This window comes from Bubalus bubalis, chromosome 23 (assembly GCF_019923935.1).
Source record: "Bubalus bubalis isolate 160015118507 breed Murrah chromosome 23, NDDB_SH_1, whole genome shotgun sequence".
NCBI lineage: Eukaryota > Metazoa > Chordata > Mammalia > Artiodactyla > Bovidae > Bubalus > Bubalus bubalis.
In genome coordinates, this window is record NC_059179.1 from 435,944 (window position 1) to 457,730 (window position 21,787).

General features: G+C 40.6%; 1 long non-coding RNA gene across 4 annotated transcripts; it reads right to left on the bottom strand.

Moving 5' to 3' along the window:
• Positions 1-1,622: 1,622 nt before the first annotated feature.
• On the bottom strand, positions 1,623-19,545 carry LOC112577688. Of its 4 annotated transcripts, none has more exons than XR_006547978.1 (3): positions 19,322-19,545; positions 16,837-16,905; positions 1,623-1,852 (listed from the first exon to the last, which is right to left on the bottom strand). It is a non-coding gene; the product is annotated as an uncharacterized LOC112577688 (long non-coding RNA). The 4 variants fall into 4 exon arrangements; XR_006547975.1 differs by lacking the exon at positions 19,322-19,545 and adding an exon at positions 17,185-17,225; XR_006547976.1 differs by lacking the exon at positions 1,623-1,852 and adding an exon at positions 13,040-13,118.
• Between the last annotated feature and the right edge of the window lie 2,242 nt (positions 19,546-21,787).

A 21,787-nucleotide genomic window follows, 5' to 3' on the forward strand; every position in this document is an offset into this window, starting at 1 on the left:
CTCCAGGGATTGAACCTGGGTCTCCCACATTGCAAGCAGATTCTTTACAGTGTGAACCATCCCTGTGAATTCCTAGGCTGATCACTAAACTTATGACATTTTGACTTCTTTCCTTATTCCCTCACAGCAATGGAGCTTTGTCTCACTGGAGTTCATGAGGCAGCCTGGCCCCCTCCAGAAGTGCTTCTATAGAACCGTATCTAGTTCACATGCTGCCTCTTCACAGAGGATGGAGACATCATCGCTTCTCCATCATTCTAGAGACATATCCCTCAAGCCTTAGGTTCCTGTATACTTTAATTTCAAAGCAACTGCACAACACATTACTTAAAATAATTTAATCTCTAAAATTCAGTTGTTTCACAACAAAACTAATTCTGATAAGCCCTAAGCATTTCTGTTCTTCCCATTTTACTGTCAGTCTTTCTACCACTTTCTTAAACCATTTATTCCTTTAACAAGTATTAATTAAATCCTCTAGGGCAAGGTCCTATTCTCGTACTATGGAAAAGTTAGACTTCTCTTTTGGAGCAATACTCAAAAATCAATCCTTCACCTACATTTACCAACTCTCCAAAGTTTCCCACTGACTCCCTCTTTCAAGTTTCTGACCACTTAAATATCCAGAAGCTTGGGAGTAAGTATCATAATTAATTATGATAACTAATTATGATAACTAATTATCATAACTAAATATCATAAATAATTATCATAACTTTAACACCATGACATATATTTTAATTTATGATAGTAAGAGAAAGAAGGGTCAAGTTTAATATCCAAATAACAGAAGAAATATGTAGAAGTGATGGTATAAAAAGAATGGGAAAAGCAAAAAATCAAACACAGCTCACAGTGTTTTAACTGACTGAACATATGGTAAAATTATAGAGGAGGTTTGAATTATCATTCATTCACTAATTCCTTCAACTAAATGTTTATTAAATGCCTCTTAGGAAATAGAGATAAACCATTACTTCTATGCCTTCTCTCAAGATATTTGCTGTCTTTGTGCATTTGGGCATAGACTAAATTAAGTAAGAAGACCCCTAGGAAATTACTCAAATTCCCAGTGGTAAGATTATATATTATCATGCCTTAAAATGAATAAATCACAGCATGAGATCCACAATGGAAATAAAGAAGAAAAGATGAAGTAGATACTAGAGGTTATGACTATGTGTTTTATAACATACCCATTCAAAAAATATCTGTTAAATGGATGAATGGATACAAACAGACTGAGCTTCAAGCTGAATTCTAAGCACATAGGTTGAAGAAGACCTTGAAAACTTATCAGAAATATTTCTCCTCCATCATCATTCCATTCCACACCAGGACAAAAAGTTCAAAATGGCTCCCATGGGAAGAATAATAAACGATCACAATCTCTGAAGTCAAATGAAATAAACCATCCCTGCAAGAATTGCCCACAATTAAATAAAGAAAAAGACACCACAATATTTCCTCCCTCTTCAATTCTGATTCTTCAGTGCCTTCAGTTTGACAGTAAATGAACTCTGACCAGATGGCTCTTTCTATAGAGATTCTACACACACACACACAAACCTTGAGTATAATAACAGAAGTCTATATTGTTCTTAGTTTTATTCTCTCTTTATTCAGTATGGCAAGAACAAAACCAACACCTCAACTACGAGAAGCAGCACCTGTACTTCCACATGGGTGAATCACCAGGGAGCCACAATCCTTATCATCCCATGTCCTTGAAGCAAACAGTTGTCAAGCCAGAAGGCATGATTGAAATCCTCCCACAGAGAGATGATCTGATCATGTCTTGTTGTGCCTCAAAAAAGCAGCATGTTTTATTTCAGGCTTACTTGGGTGAAATCTGAAAAGGAAAATAGAAGAAAAATTAGGCATTCTTAGTGGGCATCTCATCATTCTGGCTACTGTACAAGGAAGGAGATGTTCCAAGAAGGATGGGAGGCAGGATGCCAATCAAGGGGTCTGGTAACTGTTACTCTTGTCCTGGATAAACTAAATACAATACTTATCAAGAAGAAAAGGATAGTGGTATATGGACAGGAAGGAAAAATAGGAAAAGAATGCTCAAGCACTGATAGTAGGTGCCAGAAAAAGCAGAGTCTCATGAACAAAAGTCACCTGTAGAGCTTCTGTGTGGAAGAAAGTTGACTGTTTCCACAGCTTACATACAATTGTAGAAGGTATTTTAGTGAATACACACACACACACACACACAAATATATATATATATATATATATATATATATATATATATATATATAATAAGATAGGTCTGGATATGTTCTAGGCTTGAGAGAAAATAAGGTAGCTGAATAATGCTAATACCAATAAAAATATTAGAAGCAAAAATATTTTGCTCTTAACGAAGTCCAACAAAGAAGTCCAACTTCTTTATTAACTAAGTTCACAAAGAAAAGTTTAGGACCCCAAAATATGCTCATCTAAAACATGCTTACTCATTTGCAAAAGAAATCCAAATTAAGGAAGATTTCAAACATTTCCTATAGATCAGTGGTTCTCACCTAGAAGCATTGTTGCCCCCAGTGGGACATTTGACACCATACAGATACTTTTTTTGATTATCACAACAAAGGGGGGGTAATGGTACTGACATCCATGGGGCACAGGCCAGGGATGTTATGAAATGTCTTATAGTACACAGAACAGCCCTGGACAATAAAGAATTATCTGACACTAAAATGCCAACAGTGTTAAGATTGAGAAACTGTTGCAGATGATCTGGTTTGCCCAAACATTGGCCACCAGTGATCATCTGTCTCATGCCTGACCAAGATAGCCTGTGAGTCCATTTTCTGTGACATGGGGATCGACCACCACTGTAGCCTCTTCCAGTTCTAGAATTCTGAGGACTTATCCTAATGTAGTTACCCTCTTTCATGACCAAAAAGGGTGTGGAGGACATTGATGCCCCAGTTTGAAAGGTAACTATTCCAGCCCAGACAGATATGTATTCACATAAGAAAAAAACTGTTGGAGTCTCTTGTCTGAATTCTCCTCCTGTGTGTAGTAAAACAATACAGCCTTAGCTTATGAGGAATGGATTAATATTGTAGCTTCACTGAAGAATGTCCAGCTTACAAACCACATTGTCCTGAGGAGCTGTTTCATTTTGTCATTTTATTTCAAATGTCTTCAACTTAGTAATACAGGTACAAATGAGTCATACTCAACCTGTCAAAGAGAAATTAGGCTTGACATTTCATAAAGGTGGAGAGACAGCTTTCATTCAGATTTCTGTAGTAGGGAAAGGTACTTCAGTATAAACTGAGCTCAACTCTCCAGAACACTGGGACATGCTAAAGGAAATTAAGGAAAGAAGATAAAGGGAGGGGAAGCTGGTCCTGTGGTTAAGCCATGTGTGTCTTCTAACTGGTGCTTATCAAAGTCAAACTCCTACCCTCCCAGAGGCTGCAGGACAGAGCCTGATCTTCAAAGATTGTACTTCAGAGGGATGACTCCCAAGTCCTTGAGAAAGACATTTCTGGGTCAGGGAAGATCCGTCCCAGAGGGACAGAGTAAGAATTTTATAATTGTAAGTTTTCTAACAAATGATTGAAGAAAAAGGATGTTCTGAACATGCAGTAATTTCTTTGGACAGTCTTGAAATTTATCAAGAATTTTAAGGGGGTTGGAGTCATCCCAGGAACATAGCTTTAAACTGTCCTTAGAAACTATTTCTAGCATTTGTGTGAGTCTCTTAGCATGTAGGGTGGGCAAAATCATTTGTTCTGACAGTTCGCAGACTTTGAAAGCTTACAGGTCAAGTATGAAGCCTAGTCAGGAAGGGGGCTCAGAGCATCTAACTAAAGTTTGATCAAAAAGGGAGCTGTCAAAATATGAAGGGTCTCCATATGACTCCTACATGCTCCAGACAACTTCACTGGTCCTGGGGGAGAAGCAGGTAAATAATTATCTGGCCAGACTCAGTATGCCTGCTGTATATCTGTCACCTTGACATATTGTGACAGGGTCCAACACAAAGGATCGTGAAGGACTGAAAGATTCCAGGGACCTTGAGAAAACTTGAAAGCTCACAGCAGAAGCTCTTCTAGGATGCCTTCATCAAGAATGACTCAGATCTGCAAAGCTTCCCTAGTCTCCTTAAGGGAGCTTGAACCAAAGTCCTGGTTCAGCCTCAGAGACTCTGAAAGCCCAGCAGCATCCAGGATGTGGTTGTGGATCTCCACCTTGCATCCCTTCTCAGGGACAATATTCCAGGAGTAGCATGTTAACGAGATTAACTCTCACTAGCTTCCACAGGAATCATATCAGCTCATTTGTTGACCATCATTTTTTTTTTTTTCAGCCTGGCCTCTCCTTTTCATTCCAGTATATCTGAACCTGCAATCCATTAAAGAGATGTATCACAGAAGGTACTGGGAGGTGAGTAACTTGATTCCTTCTCTAAAACTAGATCAGGCTGGTAGAAAAGGGGAAATGTAAATGCTTAGTCCTTTCCAGATTCAGCTTCCTTCCAGTACTAGGATATACGATTTAGCTGGTTTTATTTCCACTAGCTTAACTTTCAAGCACTTCTACCTGCAGGACATCACCTGGGCCAGCAGCTTTTATATCCACTATTTCGTCACATTTGGTCCTTTCTATGGAATCTTCGGAACCATGGTACTCATATATTTAGTCAAGTAAGGAAAAAATAATATTCTCCTACTCTTATTACCTGGATGGTCCTCTTACCTTTCTTATCTGATCTGTTTATGATTAGCAGATTATGATGGCTGGCTGAATTCTTGTAACTGAAACATTTCCAAAAAAAAATGTGGGATCAAACATCTGAAATAATTGAATGAGTTTCTTGGAAACTGAATTTGCCCAATTTTGCCTTTTTTCCCACGTGATTAATTCTCAATTGCAGTATAGTAGTCCCTCAGCATCTGAGGAGGATTAGTCCCTGGACCCACCTCAGTTTCCGAAATCCAAAGATATTCAAGTCATCTATCCATATAAGTGGTTCCACAACTGTGGATTCAAGCAACCCTAATCTTGTGGTACAGTGTGTTTACTTTAAAATATCCACATTTAACTGGACTTGCATGTTTCTCAAAGGTCAACTGTATTCTGCCTGATCACCAAGTCCTTCAAACAGTAATCCAGCTGGACATCATAATTCTTACCAAAGATAATAGGAGGCCAGTTTTTTAAAAAGTTATTTTATGATTAGAAATTTTCCCTGAATCAAAATGACTTTAAACTGAATAACCCTATTCAACTTCCCAATGTATTCCTTCCTCATTCATTTGCATTACTATTCATGACAATAATGGTAGCTACTATGCATCAGGCAATTTGCTAAAGGCTTTACATTGTGGGCTTCCCTGATGGCTCAGACAGTAAAGCACCTGCCTGCCTTGTGGGAGACCTGGGCTCAATCCCTAGGTCAGGAAGCTCCCCTGGAGAAGGAAATGGCAACCCACTTCAGTATTCTTGCTTGGAAAATTCCATGGATGGAGGAGCTGGTGGGCTACAGTCCATGGGGTTGCAAAGAGTTGGACACGACTGAACTACTTCACTCACTTTACATGCATTATCTTATTTAATGTAATAAAACTTGCAAAACCAGACAATGCAGATAGTATCAATTTCATTTTTCTGGTAAGAGAACTAAAGTTCAGAGACATTAAATCACTTATTTAAGGGCAAATAAGGGCCAGTGGCAGTGCCAAATCAGAACTTGTGCCCACTTCTATTTTATGACAATAGCCAACCTGTTAATCACATTGCATATATCCTTAAGTTGTTGTTGCTTTAGTCGCTAAGTCATATCTGACTCTTTTGCAATCCCATGGATGGCAGCCTGCCAGGCTCCTCTGCTCTGGGGGTTTCACAGGCAAGAATACTGGAGTTGGTTGCCACTTCTTTGTCCAGGGGATCTTCATGACTCAGGAATCAAACCCACGTCTCCTGCATTGGCAGATGGAATCTTTACCACTGAGCCACCAGAGAAGCCTGACCTTCAGTTATCTAGGTATCTTCTGAGCCTTGCACCAATGACTAAGGAAAATACTGGGGACACTGCTCTGGTACATCAGGCTGCAAGACAGGTAGTATGACTGAATACCTAGTGTGTCATCTTTAGATATAAAAGGTCTGCAAAGATGAAAAACAAATAACCACCACTATATTGGAGCCTTTGAGTCATTGCCATTTCCTCTAATGCTCAGCCATATCTGCCAGTGGCTATGCAAGCCCAGTAACTGGAACTGAAACTCCCCAAGGAGTGATCATGTCTTCCTTTTATTCTCTTAAAGTTTGCTTGAAAGTCCCTGGATTGCTTATGTTACCTGGATGAGCCGCATACCAATGAAAAGGAGCAAAGAGAGGAACCAGGACTGGTTCAGCACTCAGGTAATAATGCTGTTCTTGGGAAAGCGTTCATCAAATCCATCTGCTTATCTCAAATAATAATTATTGGAGGCTTGCCAGGGGCCAGGCACTGTCAACTGTTTTGCATGTTAGATATTTTCATTCCAATCACAAAGAAAAGCAATGTCAAAGAATGTTCAAAATACTGCACAATTGCACTCTACTCACAAGCTAGTAAAGTAATGCTCAAAATTCTCCAAGCCAGACTTCAGCAATATATGAACAATGAACTTCCAGACGTTCAAGCTGGTTTTAGAAAGGGCAGAAAAAAAAAAGAGATCAAATTGCCAACATTGGATGGATCATCGAAAAAGAAAGAGAGTTCCAGAAAAACATCTATTTCTGCTTTATTGACTATGCCAAAGCCTTTGACTGTGTGGAGCACAATAAACTGTGGAAAATTCTGAAAGAGATGGGAATACCAGACCACCTGACCTGCCTCCTAAGAAACCTGTATGCAGGTCAGGAAGCAACAGTTAGAATTGGACATGGAACAACAGACTGGTTCCAAATAGGAAAAAGAGTACGTCAAGGCTGTACTCTTTTCACCCTGCTTATTTAACTTATATACAGAGTACATCATGAGAAATGCTGGGCTGGAGGAAGCAGAAGTTGGAATCAAGATTGCCAGGAGAAATATCAATAACCTCAGATATGCAGATGACACCACCCTTATGGCAGAAAGTAAAGAATAACTAAAGAGCCTCTTGATGAAAGTGAAAGAGGAGAGTGAAAAAGTTGGCTTAAAGCTCAACATTCAGAAAACTAAGATCATGGCATCTGGTCCCATCACTTCATGGGAAATAGATGGGGAAACAGTGGAAACAGTGGAAACAGTGGCTGATTTTTTTTTTTTTAAGGCTCCAAAATCACTGCAGATGATGATTGCAGCCATGAAATTAAAAGATGCTTAGTCCTTGGAAGGAAGGTTATGACCAACCTAGGCAGCATATTAAAAAGCAGAGACATTAGTGTGCCAACAAAGGTCTGTCTAGCAAGGCTATGGCTAAAATGAAACTTCAATACTTTGGCCACCTGATGTGAAGAGCTGACTCATTTCAAAAGACCCTGATGCTGGGAAAGATTGAGGGCAGGAGGAGAAGGGGACAAGAGGGTGAGATGGTTAGATGGCATCACCGACTTAATGGATATGAGTTTGGTTAAACTCCGGGAGTTAGTGATGGATAGGGAGGTCTGGCATGCTGCAATCCATGGAGTCACAAAGAGTCGGACATGACTGAGTGACTGAACTGAACTGACATAGGATGTAGCTAGATGCTCAGAGTATTCCCACTTTACAAATGATAAAATTGACGTATGAAGAAGTTATATAACTTGTATAAGATCACACAGCTAATAAGTTGTAGTAGCAGGTTTTATTTATTTGGCCACACTGTGTGGCATGCAGGGTCTTAGTTCTCCTATTAGGGATCAAACCTGTGTTAAGCACACAGTCTTAACCAGTGGACCACGTAGGAGTTCCCTAGAAACAGGTTTTAAACCAACACGGTTTGATTTAAGAAGCTTTTCCCTTAATCAAGGCTAATAAACTATAGTCCAAGGGCCAATCTATCCCAGTCTGTTTTTGTAGTTTTATTGGAACACAGCCACACTCATACATTACATATTCTCTATGATAGCTTTCATCCTAAAACAGCAGAATCGAGTAGCTGTGATGCAGAATTAAAACATTTACTGTGTGGCACTTTACAGGCAAGGTTTACTAAACCTGCCCCAACATGATACAGTCTTTCAACGAATCTCACACTCCTAGAATAACAGAAGGAAGAACCCTGGAATCCCCCTCATTTCATCGTATAGATAGTGGGGCCCGAGAGGAGACTCGGCATTCTCAGCTACAATGCCATGAACGATTAAAAGATTTATGAACCATGCAGAATACCACGGCTCCTAAGACTGACACGGGTGTGCCATGATTAACTGGAGAATCCAGTCATCATACTGCTTCCTTCTCCATGCTCGTTTCCAAATTCAGTGGACATTCCACACAGTAGTGGTTCTCAATCTTTTTTGTCAAGAAACCACTCTTAAAATGTACTGAGGACATCAAAGAGCTTTTGTTTGTAGAGGTTATATCCACTGATACTTATTGTATTTGAAATTGAAACTGAGAGCTTTAAAATGTCTATTAATTAATTTTAAAATAACAAGATAAAGCCAATAAAAGTTAACATCAGAGTGATGACATCATCCCATGTTTAATAGCCTCTGGCAAAACCCATGCTATATGCATGCATAAATGAAAATGAAAAAGGCAAATACTGTCTTAGAAGTATTATGGGAATCATTTTGACCTTGAATATCCCCTGAAAGTGTCCTAGGGAACCCTAGGTGCTCTAAAATACACTTCGAGAAACTTCTGACATAGAGAAACTGCAAAAATAACATTCAAAATGGCAACAACACTAACAAGAATTAAATCTTATAAAGACACTGAATAAAATCACATTCATAAGCATTGTAAGTAGTCTGGAGAATCCCATGAACCTCTTATCTGTCTGTCTTTGTATAAAATAAAATACATTAGATTAAAAAGGAAGCTACTGTATATATTAATAAATGTATTTCTATGCACAAAACCCTTGATTAAAGCCTTTGTATGCTTTATTCTGCATTTAGAAGTCCTTTAGGTCTATTCTGTGGTAATATTATTCAAACTCCTATCATTTCTACCAGAGTCCTACAATCCCATTTCCATCTGCCAAAGTCCTTACTCATGACACCTTAGTCTTCTGATTTTGAGGGCTGATAATGACTTAGTCCTCTCAAATCCTATTTACTTCTTCATATCTATTTCCTTATCTATACTTCTTAGCAAAATGTCTTATTTCCTTTATAATTGTAAGGTCCCTGAGACCTGGGACTAATTTTTATCCCTCATGGTTTGTTACACAAAATGCGTACTCAATCAGCACTTGTTGAATGATGGATTAAAAGAGATTCAGGACTGGGAACACGTATACACCTGTGGCGGATTCCTGTTGATGTATGGCAAAACCAACACAATATTGTAAAGTAATTAGCCTCTAATTAAAATATATAAATTTAAATTAAAAAAAGAGAACTAAATATCTTGTTTGACATGGGTTCATTTACATCTTTTTTGTTTGTTTTTGTTTGTTTGGGTTTTCTTTTGTTTGTTTTTAATTTTATTTTATTTTTAAATTTTACATAATTGTATTAGTTTTGCTAAATATCAAAATGAATCTGCCACAGGTATACATGTGTTCCCCATCCTGAACCCTCCTCCCTCCTCCCTCCTCCCTCCCCATACCATCCCTCTGGGGGGTCCAGAGGACATCCCTCTGGGTCGTCCCAGTGCACCAGCCCCAAGCATCCAGTATCGTGCATCGAACCTGGACTGGCAACTCGTTTCATACATGATATTTTACATGTTTCAATGCCATTCTCCCAAATCTTCCCACCCTCTCCCTCTCCCACAGAGTCCAAAAGACTGTTCTATACATCCGTGTCTCTTTTGCTGTCTCATACACAGGGTTATTGTTACCATCTTTCTAAATTCCATATATATGCGTTAGTATACTGCATTGGTGTTTTTCTTTCTGGCTTACTTCATTCTGTATAATAGGCTCCAGTTTCATCCACCTCATTAGAACTGATTTAGATGTATTCTTTTTAATGGCTGAGTAATACTCCATTGTGTATATGTACCATAGCTTTCTTATCCATTCATCTGCTGATGGACATCTAGGTTGCTTCCATGTCCTGGCTATTATAAACAGTGCTGCGATGAACATTGGCATCTAATGTAAGCTTTTTCTTTGTAGGTCTTGGACACCTGAAATGTTTAACAGTCCTTTTTCAATGACTGGTTCACTGGGCACTTGAACTTCCAAACTGAGCACCATTGATTAAGAGAAACAGTTCACAATAAAGGGCAAGGGCTGTCACTAATAACTGCCCTCCACATAGTCCAGAGCGGAGCACTAGACTTGCAATCTTAAGGGAGAACAATGAGCCAGGACTCTCTAAAGGATGCTATTTTTAAATTAACAACAATGATAAAGAAGAGAAGAAAGAAATGAAGTGTCACAGTTATGAGTAAATGGAGTGAAATCTTGGAAAAGTATCAGTGACTCACTTTCCAGATTCATATGGGCTTAGGAATTGATTTCTTTGCATTTGCTTTGTTGGCAAAACCTATGAAAAATGAGGACACTTGAGTAACCAACTTGTGTTCAAATTTAACTATGCTATAATTCAAATATCTACTTATCTGTCTTTAGAGCCAAGTTTACAAAATAAATAATGAAGTGGAATCCCTGCTGCAATTTCTAAATGGTATCTGGAAATACTTTACCAATGGGTCAGTTACAGAGAGGAAATGGGTAGTTCATGCCTTGATGCAAGTTAAAACATTGAGAGTCAATTTCTCCAGAGTGTCAGGGCAGAGGCCTTCCACATTCTCTTTGTCTAAACCATGTGAGTCTATGATAGTCAAAGAAGGAACAAGACCTTTATTTGTTCAAGGAATTTTTTTCATTCTATTTCTCATATTAGGGCTTGAAAATTTCAGCAAAACAAACAAAAAATATTATTGCTCATAGTTTTATTAAAGGAGAGGTTTACATCCAAGATGGTCATCTGGCTGACTAATGAAAACTTGGAATTAAAAATCCATCTCTCCTCACTTCTTAATCCTTTCCTGGGACTTTTAGCTATTTACCATGACTTAATATAAAGACTGCAGTCCACGGGGTCGCTGAGGGTCGGACACGACTGAGCAACTTCACTTTCACTTTTCACTTTCATGCATTGTAGAAGAAAATGGCAACCCACTCCAGTGTTCTTGCCTGGAGAATCCCAGGGATGGGGGAGCCTGGTGGGCTGCCATCTATGGGGTCGCACAGAGTTGGACACAACTGACTCAACTTAGCAGCAGTAGCAGCAGCAATATACATTCATCTATTCTTGCTCAGGAAGTTAGAAAAACAGAGACTAAGACAGAGATTAGTAGGGGTAGGGTGGGCAGTTCAGTATCTCCAGTTCTCTGGGTAGTTCTAAATGGTATAAAGTTCTAAAAGGTATACTTTCATTTGATCAGGCCAAAAATAAACAGTTGATGGAGCTAAAACATATTCTATTAGTTCTTCCTAAACATCTTCCACCACAAGACTTGTAGTGGATTGAGGGATAAGATGAGTCTGCCAGCAAGTTTTTTAACTTCCCAGAACAAAAGTATTGTGCAAGGTCAAGGTTGGGTTTGCATGGCTGATACCATTTTATTTTGTAAAAGGGGAATGGGAACTTTGAGTTTCTCCTTAGGTCTGAAAGTTTTATATCTATTTTCTCTGTTTCTCCAGTCTATTTCCCACAATGCCATGCCATAATTATCACAAGGTGGCACCTCTGGTGAAGTCATTGTGTGCCAAGCATAGACTGCAATATGTGAATAAGCCCATGTTGAAGGCATTTGGAGATATTGTCAGTTAATAACAGTCCCTCAACCCACAGCTCTCATTTCCCTTCACTGCTGGTCCCCAGACTCTTCACTGCTTTATGAATCATTCAGCCAATAGCTATTTATTAAGGAGCATTCATGTGCCCAGCATGGACATGAGGCATTATAAGGAACAACACTAACACATAAATGATAATAGTAATTCCTACCATTTACCTGCTGCTTTCTAGGTACTTCCTAGTGAAAATTCCTCGATGCCCTACTAAATTTCAAGCTTCTTATAAACCAGGATTCTGTATTATTTGTCTTTGCTTTAGAACTTAACCGGTGGGAGGGACTCTCAAATCATCTGGTCCAGGGTTGCAAACTAAGATGCTTTCAGGGTCTGATGGGACAGGCAGGCGTGACTCTTCCTATAGGAATTGAGAATCCATACTCATCCTGAAGCATTCATAGTTCCCTAGAGAATCCTGTGCTCATCAAATTAACAGCCAAAACCTTGGTTGATTTTTTTTTTTTTAAGATTAGGAAAAAGAAAAACAGTATCTTATAAATAAATAAGCCATCAAGGCTAGACCTGGTCAGATCTGATCCCTGAACAGTTATCCATCTTCACTTTCTACCACTGCCCTCCTCCTTTCCTGCCCTCTAGATATCTGGCCTCCCTACGGTTGCTATATAACTCCCTGCCCCTTGCCATGACACTGGTCACCTTTTCTTCTACCTAGAATAATCTTCCAACTTGCCAGACCCCTCCTGTCACCTTCTCAATTTCCATTCACTCTCCAAAGCTCACCTGAAAGGTCTTTCCTTCATCTCAGTACTCCCTTGCCCCCAAAACTAAACATGTCACATGCGTGGTTCTCTTCATGTCTGACTTTTATCACAATCATGATTAAATATCATATTGGGTAATATGTGTCTCCCAGTGCAGACCAGGAACTCCAGGTGGACAAGACTCTCATCACTCCTATTCACTGTTGTATCACCAGAGCCTATAAAAATATTTCACTTTATAAAGTAGGAGAGGTAGGTGGACACAGGATGAGTTGGTTTATAGTTATATGGTTTATCTTATATTCAGCAGAGCTTTTTCTTTTAATACTGGAGAAAAGGAAAGTGATGATTTGGAGTACAGAAAAGCATAAAACAAAAGAAAATCTCAATCTCCTCCATACAGAAAATGTGAACTCACCTTCAAAAACATGTCAGTGTATTTGACTCCCTCCACCAGGCAAGATAGAATGAGGTCTTTCAGATATAGCTAAAAATGACAATGTTGTAAATTATTAAGTAAAAGAGTAAATATTCCATGAAGTAGCTCCTTTGACCTGAGTCTCATCTACTCATGATTCTGCCTGCCCCTCTTGCAGGGCCCTGAAGAAGTCTGGAGCCCTCTGGAAGGAGGCTTACTGCATGTACCCAGAAATATAATGCAGATGTGCAGGTGCTAAAGAGAAAACCACAAGCCCCAAAATTGTCACTTGTGCTAAAGTCCATGATACCAAACCTCTACAATACCTAACATAATTTCAGTTACAGGCTTCCCCAGAAATGTAATCTTAATTAACTAGTCTGGAATTTGGGGGTAGGCAATGTGGTGGTAATCTGTTGCATTTTACTCCTTTTCCATTCCTGCCCCTGGCCCAGAGAAAGAAGATATATATATATATATATATGCATGATAAAAACCCTTGTAATCCCTCTCCCCTCCCCCCAAAAAAGGTGTCTGCCCTAAATATACTTTGCTGATGTCTTCCTTGCCTCTCCTTTCTTCCTATAAAAACCTTCCATTTGCACAACCCCTCAGAACTCCCTTCTGCTTACTAACTGGGATACTGCTTGATTCAGAAGTCATTTAATAAAACCAATTAAGTCTTCAAATTTACTCAATTGAAATTGTTTTTTAACAGCTTGTTCAATAAGCTTCTCAGAGGAGGACACCCAAGGCCCATTACTTTCACAACTTCCCAGATCACTGAGCACAGAGTTAGAATTCAGATGATCAATCCTGTGGATGATGTCTGCCCTCTGCTCACTGGCCACATGAATAAAGATGGCTTAATTGGGCAGACTTCCATTTAAACTAAATGACTCATGGGAGTTATGTTACAGTCCTACCTGAAATTCTTCAGTGGATTCCCATTGCTCCTGGAATAAAGTTGCAATCTGAAACCTGGTGATTGCCAACATATTACCAGCATTTGCCCTCCTCCAGGAACCCTGGCCCACCTTATACCACACCCTCCCTCAGCTTCAGCCTCAGGCAGCCAAAGTAGGCACAAGAGAAGAATTTTTTACCTCAAATAACACCCAAAAACTAAGTCCCCCTACCACCCCCAGGGAACCAAAGGATCAGGACATGACTGGAACTTGAGTGCCAGAATCCTTTTAGAAGTGAAGTGTTCTCCTTCCTAGAATATCTCATGTTGAAGCCTCAACCATATCTTATCATAAATGGACAAGTTCCAAAGCCCACTAATTGAAACCTGGTCCACCAACATTTCTGCCAACTACTACATCCTCCACCAACTCATGTTTGACAAAACCCCAGATCAAAGACACAGATTTGAGCCCTTCCCAGGTCTCCTTGTCAGTTGGCCTCAAAATAAAACTCTTCTCAAAAGCTGGTGCCATAGTATTGGTTTCCATGTGCTTCAGGCAGTGAGTCCTTTGCTTGGTAAAGATTTCAGGGAAGTCTTTCCATTAATTCAAGGCCTCCTTGTGATATACTCCATAGTAATTACTAGAGGTATAATTTTACATTCATTTCTATGATTCCTTAATTAGTCTTCCACTGTAACCTGCAATATCCATAAGAGTAGAAACTGCCTGACATGATAGACACACTCAATGAAGATGTGGAGAAGGAAGGAAGAGAAGGAGGGAGGGGGCTGGAAGGGAGAAAGGAAAGAGGGAAAGAAAGTGAAGAGGAACTAAAAAGAGAAACCCTTATAGAAGAAAGTGAAGAGGAACTAAAAAGCCTCTTGATAAAAGTGAAAGTGGAGAGTGAAAAAGTTGGCTTAAAGCTCAACATTCAGAAAACGAAGATCATGGCATCTGGTCCCATCACTTCATGGGAAATAGATGAGGAAACAGTAAACAGTGTCAGACTATTTTTTTGGCCTCCAAAATCACTGCATATGGTGAATGCTGCAATGAAATTAAAAGATGCTTACTCCTTGGAAGGAAAGTTATGACCAACCTAGATAGTATATTCAAAAGCAGAGACATTACTTTGCCAACAAAGGTCCATCTAGTCAAGGCTATGGTTTTTCCTGTGGTCATGCATGGATGGTGAGAGTTGGACTGTGAAAAAGGCTGAGCTCCAAAGAATTGATGCTTTTGAACTGTGGTGTTGGAGAAGATTCCTGAGAGTCCCTTGGACTTCAAGGAGATCCGACTAGTCCATTCTGAAGGAGATCAGCCCTGGGATTTCTTTGGAAGGAATGATGCTAAAGCTGAAACTCCAGTACTTTGGCCACCTCATGCAAAGAGTTGACTCATTGGAAAAGACTCTGATGCTGGGAGGGATTGGGGGCAGGAGGAGAAGGGGACGACAGAGAATGAGATGGCTGGATGGCATTACTGATGCGATGGACGTGAGTCTGGGTGAACTCTGGGAGTTAGTGATGGACAGGGAGGCCTGGCGTGCTGCGATTCATGGGGTCGCAAAGAGTCGGACACAACTGAGCCACTGAACTGAACTGAACTGAGCATGAATCCAACCTGGGAAAAGTTCACTTTCCCTATGGCTTTTCTCTGATACTCTATTTCCTTGAACTAGCCTCCCTCCTTTTGATAAAATCGGGTAGTGAAAAATTGTCTACATTTTCAGTCGGGCATTAGATAAGGGTGACTGACTGGATTAGAAGTCAAGAACCTCAGTCCTAATTTCAGTTCCTCAATACCATACCATGAAATTGGCCATGTCTCTCACACATTGCCTTGATCTGTAAAATAGGTGGGTGCATAATATTACCTGGCCTATTTGCAACACAGCATTGTTGGGACAACCAAATAAAGTAAGGCAAATAGAATACTTTCATAAGCCAGGAACACTCATTCACATGCTGGTTATTGTTATTAATGTAATGAGGGTTTCTCGCATCCTGGAACCATCAAAAGCAAGAGCAGCCATAAGGACAAATAGATTCACAGGACAGAAAGACACTGAAGTATCTTAATGATGCCAAGGGCACATTTCCTTAGATGAAAGAATTATGAGTAACAAGTGAAACAATGATTTCTCCTGTTACAACAGGTAACACGTGGGAGTCACCTTTCACTTCTGACTTTACTCAAGCCCCTGGAACCAGCAGCCAGATCTCAAGCCAGAGGAATAGTGAGCCATGGGCTCTAGTTTTCCCAACTTCCAATTAACCATATGAGTGCACAACTCTCTTCTGGAAATCATACCAAATATATCACTTGTTGCTTAAACAATATATTGTAAAGAATTTTCTTGACTATTTCTCTGCTAATCATCCACCTGAAGGACACAGAAAGTGTAAATTAAACATAAACTCTACTCAGAGGAGGAATATACTTGGGTGCTTTTTCTTTCCCACATTCATTTATGAAAATTTGCATAAAGACAGTTGTGTTGAAAGAATTTATCAGTGAACATCAGTTTAGCTATAATCAAAATTTTGATGTTATATTTTAGTAAACTTGTTTTATTTTATATCTATCCATCTGTCTCTCTATCCATTAATCTATCTTTTTTATGTGCTTCAAAGTAAATTTCCAGGGGCTTATTTACAAAACTAAATCTCAGATTATGCAAAGTTCATTTCTCATCTTCAATAAAGGATTGTGCAGCAGCTTCATCTTTAAGGGAGTTTTATTGGAATTTTGCTAGGTAAAGGGAATATAACATGATTAATATCGTGCAAAATAAATTAACAGTATAAACCTTCTTGTGCAAACTTTTATCCTTCATTATTTATCCAGCACTTCAATATTTATTGAGCACTTACCATGTGTCAGACTTGGGCCTGATGATGTGACCCAGAGATCCAGGAGCCCAGGTTCTTGAAGCTTACAATCTAGTAGAAAGAAATAAATTAATGGAAGAAAAAGATCATCACAAGATCATCACATTTGAAGAAAACAAAAGGGTGTTTTGAGAGCGATAAGCAGGGACTAATCAAAATAAGGAGGGTCGTGGAAAAGTGACCATAAGAAGAATATGAAGGAGGCTGCAGTCAGACTAAGGAGCAGCAGCAGCAGCCAAGTGCAAAGGCCTTAAGGCAGGAATGAGCTTCTGTTCAAAGAACACTGGACATATACACCGAGGAAACCAGAATTGAAAGAGATACGTGTACCTCAATGTTCATTGCAGCACGGTTTATAATAGCCAGGACATGGAAGTAACCTAGATGGCCATCAGCAGATGAATGGATAAGAAAGCTGTGGTACATATACACAATAGAATATCACTCAGCCATTAAAAAAAAATACATTTGAGTCAGTTCTAACACATGTACACCCATGGCAGATTCATGTTGGTGTATGGTAAAACCACTATAATATTGTAAAGTAATTAGCCTCCAATTAAAATAAATACATTTATATTTAAAAAAAAGAACACAGCAGGAGGCCTGATGACAGTGGAATAGTATCCCAGTTTTCTTCCTCAATATTACTTCAACTTCATTTCTTTAGTGTATTTTGCCTTGGGTTTTCAGAGGCATTCAAAAATAATTTTCTAGATAAGCAACAAGGATAAATTGTAGAGCACAGGAAATTATAGCTATTATCTTATAATAATTTTAGTGGGGTATAAACTTTCAAAATGCTGAATCATCATGATGTACACCTGAAACTAAAATTAATATTGTGAATCAACTATACTTCAATAAAAAATAATAAAAGTATTTTCTATTATTTGTACAAGCATAGTTTTCTCTGGGAAATCATCCCAGATTTAACTGACTAGGTTAAATCTCCCTTCATGAGCTCTGTGTCCTGTGTGCCTCACTTATACAATTTATTTCTGCCTATGCAACCACTGAAAATGGAAAACTCCATGTGGGTAGTGACTACCCTGTATGTTGTTACCATTTTATCACCAGGCCCAGTCCAATTTTTGGCATTGACCAGGTATTCAATAAATGTTTTAAAGAATAATTAGTTAATCGTTCTTCTCATGACAAGCATTCCCAAAATTCCTTGTAATTGCTGCCTAGAATCCAGCTGCAACCCTGATGTTCTCTGTTCCATATGGAGATTAAATAATAATAACACTCCTAAGTTAAAGGAATTGTTAAAGCCTGAAACATGGAACCCTTTGCTTAGTCAATTGAAAAAGGCTGCACAAAAGTGACTTGGGTCTATATCTCAGTGGAACAAACCCGAATACTGACTCACACCAACTGAATTTGCATTCTGACACACTTTTTTGGGGGGAGGGGATAAGCAGAGCTGAAGGCTGCCCTAAAAACAATGTGGAGTTTCTAGCCCTGGACTTGAGTTCTGTTAATAGTTACACATCTATACCTCACTTACTCTCTGATCATGAGCTTGCTCCTTACTTTCTAGAGATTGCCTCTTATTCATAGGTAATCAATTGAAATACAAGGAATTATTTGAGGTTATAAATAAGCAATATATGTTAGAGAGTTCAGTTTTGCCTGGCACTGGTCTGCTCTCATGGGCTACTGCATCAGCTTTCTAACTGTTCTCATTGTTTACCCTTTTCTTCCCCTCACCAACAGCTTTGAACTCGTCCTAGCTATCTGGATCTCCCAGATATTTGCACGATACCTGTTTATTATCCCAGTCCCCTCCTATCTAATCGAACTGATGCACGAAATCCCTGTTCCCTCTCTCCCCATGAGAGTCTGTCATTCCCTAAACACTAACTTCTTTTATTTCCTTCTCAGTATTCAACACATCCAAAATCATTTGCTATCTCATCTCATTGGTATATAAGTTTTAACACAGAAACCTGGCAAATGAATAAATATATATCCTTGCTCTTCATAAAATTTAAGGAGAACAGGAAAATAACATCAGCTCCTTGCCAGCAGTGGTTTTGTTATATCTCTAACACCAGAGTTGCCCTGAGGGCCTGTTCAGTAAATACCTGGTTTTCAAGGGCTCCTTTTTTTTTTTTTTTTTCTTTCTCTTCAAGCCACCAAACACATCTCAGAGCGGTCCTGCAGAGGATACAAGATCCAGGCCTGGCTGGGATTTCTGAGCAAAAAGGCCACCAGTGTAGTGGTGGCTGCCATATCCCAAACCCGAGACGTGATGGGCTTTTGCCTCCACTGCACCATCCTACTCATCTCCGCTGAGGCCAAGGCCACTCCCTGCACCTCTCTGCCTGCAGCCCCCCTTGCCACCAGGCAGGCCAGCTGCTCTTGCTGCCCATCCGGGGCCACCCTGGCGGTCACAGGCTGGCTGTGGGGTGAGCCCCTGGCGCTGGCTGCCTCAGACGGTGATCCCAGTTGATGGTACCTCGGCTGTCTCTACGCGGCCACTGTCGCCTCTCCCGCCTGCATGACTTGCTCCACTGATAGCTAGAGAACGACTGCTGGAGCGGTTGCTGCTTCTGACTGGCTGCTTTCTGCTGTGGCACTTTTCTGCTCTGGGTGCAGAGGCCAAGAGACCGGCACAAGCTGGGGCAGCTCTGATCCACCGTTGGCCGGTGCCACGGGAAACCTCTGCCCCAGGCAGGAGGCCATTAGTGAATAACTGACAACCAGCGACAATTAGTGGCCCCTTCAGCCATTGGTTAGTGCCACAGTAAGCCCTGCCCCTTCTATAAATAAAGGCGCCCACATTCGGACAAATGGAAGATGTCTCTTGACAGGTGAGGCTGCCGTTTCTGTGAGCTAGCTTTCTGACGAGAGTCTTTATCCTTGTTCCAACAACTTGTCTCCGGACTCCTTGGCCTGGAGCAACAAGCAGAATGAGTTTGGGCTCCTTAATCCCAGCCCTGGCCAAGGGAGTAGAACTTGGAGGACTTCCCAGTCCCACTTCAGAGAAGCCAACATGCAACCATGGAGAACCTTGTATCGTGGCCAAGGTGCACTGCAGGCACATGGACGGTGGACACACTAGTGTTCCGCCCTCAAAGAGCAGACAGCTTTATTAACAAGACTAAAATAAATTTAATAGAAAGATAAAATTAACACGCCAGAGCAACATCGGACACACCAAAGAGAAGGGTGGGAAGCAGCACCTGTGCAGTACCTGCCAACATGGAGGGTCCGGGATTCCATCCCCAGGAGGCAGGGTGAAGAGAAGCCACCTGAGGCCATGGTGTGCAGCCAGGGCCTGGCTACCTCTCACTGGTCCTGGAGAAGGTACTGGAGAAGACCTGGCTTGAGGCGTACCACGATAAAGAGAAGGAAAAGCTGTCAGAAGAACAGGCTGAGACAGCCAAGGGCAAGTCTGGAAGCAGACCTTGCCGGGTGACTGCAAGACGTTCCACCTGCTGTCTGTGGACCTGGATGGGTTCCTGCTGGAGAAAGGCCTCCCCACAGGCCCCAGCCACCTGGCTGAGAACCTGCTGCTACCCCTGGCTGAGCTGGGAGGGAAGGAGTCTGTTCCAGGGTGTCCCCACTGCTCCTCCATCACTCTCTTCAGCCCTTGGAATTCTGTCCAGCAGAGGTTGGAGCTGGGTCTTTGGGCAGGAAAACCTCCCTTACAAGGAAGCCCGCTGCCTATGGTGGACTGCTAGTGACCACATACGCAGTGAGGTCTGGCTACAGGGGGTTGGGGGAAGTCCCTGTGGGGCCGCAGCGGGAAGAAACCAGCTGCTCCCCACCCTGCAGCACAGCCCTCCCCTCCAACCTGGGGACTCCAGCATATGTCAAGGCCAGGGCAGCAGCAGTCAGAGCCTTTGTGTTGGTTACTGTGCTGAAGGTGGTCAGGACAGGCTGGTGAGCTGCATTTTCATGGCTGTTCTTTATTCCCACGTGTGCTTTGATCCAATTTTTGGTAAGCTCTGTTCCTTTCCAAAACAAACCATTCAATATCACAGTAATCCAAGTCTATGCCCCAACCAGTAATGCTAAAGAAGCTGAAGTTGAACGGTTCTATGAAGACCTACAAGACCTTTTAGAACTAACACCCAAAAAAGATATCTTTTTCATTATAGGGGACTGGAATGCAAAAGGAGGAAGTCAAGAAACACCTGAGGTAACAGATAAATTTGGCCTTGGAATACGGAAAGAAGCAGGGCAAAGACTAATAGAGTTTTGCCAGGAAAATGTACTGATCATAACAATCACCTTCTTCCAACAACACAAGAGAAGACTCTACACATGGACATCACCAGATGGTCAACACCGAAATCAGATTGATTATATTCTTTGCAGCCAAAGATGGAGAAGCTCTATAGAGACAGCAAAAACAAGACCAGGAGCTGACTGTGGCTCAGACCATGAACTCCTTATTGCCAAATTCAGACTGAAATTGAAGAAAGTAGGGAAAACCACTAGACCATTCAGGTATGACCTAAATCAAATCCCTTATGATTATTCAGTGGAAGTGAGATAGATTTAAGGGCCTAGATCTGATAGATAGAGTGCCTGATGAACTATGGAATGAGGTTCGTGACATTGTACATGAGACAGGGATCAAGACCATCCCCATGGAAAAGAAATGCAAAAAAAGCAAAATGGCTGTCTGGGGAGGCCTTACAAATAGCTGTGAAAAGAAGAGAAGTGAAAAGCAAAGGAGAAAAGGAAAGATATAAGCATCTGAATGCAGAATTCCAAAGAAGAGCAAGGAGAGATAAGAAAGCCTTCCTCAGCGATCAATGCAAAGAAATAGAGGAAAACAACAGAATGGAAAAGACTAGAGATCTCTTCAAGAAAATTAGAGATACCAAGAGAACATTTCATGCAAAGATGGGCTCGATAAAGGACAGAAATTGTATGGACCTAACAGAAGCAGAAGATATTAAGAAGAGTT